Source organism: Tenrec ecaudatus, chromosome 12 (assembly GCF_050624435.1).
Source record: "Tenrec ecaudatus isolate mTenEca1 chromosome 12, mTenEca1.hap1, whole genome shotgun sequence".
Lineage (NCBI taxonomy): Eukaryota > Metazoa > Chordata > Mammalia > Afrosoricida > Tenrecidae > Tenrec > Tenrec ecaudatus.
This window is the reverse complement of record NC_134541.1, coordinates 109,733,024-109,734,553: the sequence shown is the minus strand read 5'-3', so window position 1 is coordinate 109,734,553 and position 1,530 is coordinate 109,733,024. Positions and strand designations below refer to the sequence as shown.

Here is a 1,530-nt window from a genome sequence, read left to right as displayed (position 1 = left end):
ACTGGCTAGTCTCTTCCTGTGTCCGTCCCTTCTGACAGGGGGTGTTCAATTGACTACTGATGGGCTTTGGGTCTCCACTCTGCCCCCCGCCTCATTCCCATTGATATGATTTTTGTTTTGTTTTGTGTCTTTGATGCCTGATACCTGATCCCATCGATATCTCATGATCACACAGGTTGCTGTGCTTCTTCCATGTGGGTTTTGTTGCTTCTCAGCTAGATGGCAGCTTGTTTATCATCAAACCTGTAAGACTCCAGATGCTATATCTTTTGACAGCTGGGCACCATCAGTTTTCTTCACCACATTTGCTTATGCACCCATTTTGTCTTCAGTAATCATGCCAGGGAAGGTGAGCATCACAGAGTGCCGTGTTAGTAGAACAAAGTGTTCTTTCATTGAAGGAGTACTTGAGTGGAGGCCCAATGTCCATCTGCTGCCATAGAGATACTTTACAAGTAAATATATGTACATATATTCCTTTATCATTATATATAAATGGATTTACATATATACATGCCTGTATTTGAACCTGAATTTTTTTCTTCAGTTCTTTCTGTTTCAGATAGACTGACCAAGTTCTTCCCTTGGGATGGTCTAAGTCTAGGTCTTTGCACATTTTATTATATTTGGCTTTGTCTTCTTGAGCTGCCCTTGAGTTTTTCAATTCAGCTCTTAGACTTCATCCTTTCTTCCATTTGCTTTAGCTGCTCTATGATTAAGAGCACATTTCAGAGTCGCTTTGATCTTTTTATTCTTTCCTGTCTGTTTTCACGAAGAACAGTCTCCATGTCCTCCCACAGCTCATCAGGTCTTCTGTCACTAGTGTTCATTGAATCTAATCTGTTCCTGAGATGTTCTTGAAATGCAGGTGTGAGACTCAAGGACTCGTTTTAATTTTCTTCAGCTTTATCCTGAACTTACATATGAGCAATGAGCGGTCTGTTCCACAGGTGGCCCCTGGTCTGGTTTTAGCTGCTGCTAAAATCAGCTCAAGCTTCTACATCGTACCTTCCCACAGGTGCAGTCCATTTTATTTCTGTGTATTCTATCTGGAGAAGGCCACGTGTTTGGTTTGTGCTGTTGGAAAAAAGTATTTGCTATGAACAAGTCGTTGGTTTTGCAAAATTCTATCGTGCAATATCCAGCTTCATTTCTATCAGCAAGTCCATATTTTCTCTTCTTTTTTCAATTAGCAATAATCACACCTCGGGTAAACCTCATTGGCTACGACATTGCCAGTGTGCAAAGCTGCAAGTCCATATTGTCCAACAGCCACTCCTTCGTTTCCAACTTTTGCATTTCAATTGCCAATAATTATCCATGCATCTTGTTTGATCAATTTCCAACTGAAGTTAGTAGAATCCTTCAATTTATTTATCTCCAGCTTTGTGGTTGGTGCAGAAATTTGAATTTGGATTTCCATGATGGGCAATAGATATAATCCTATCACAGACAGCCTTATACTTTATAAGTAGAAGGATTTAGCAAGAGCCTTTCTGACAATGAATGCCACACCCTTCCTCCTTATTG

At 40.4% G+C, this 1,530-nt stretch overlaps 1 non-coding gene across 1 annotated transcript; it reads right to left on the bottom strand.

Moving 5' to 3' along the window:
- Positions 1 to 1,103: 1,103 nt before the first annotated feature.
- On the bottom strand, positions 1,104 to 1,250 carry LOC142423513 (U4 spliceosomal RNA). Its single transcript, XR_012779145.1, has one exon. It is a non-coding gene; the product is annotated as a U4 spliceosomal RNA (small nuclear RNA).
- Positions 1,251 to 1,530: the final 280 nt, after the last annotated feature.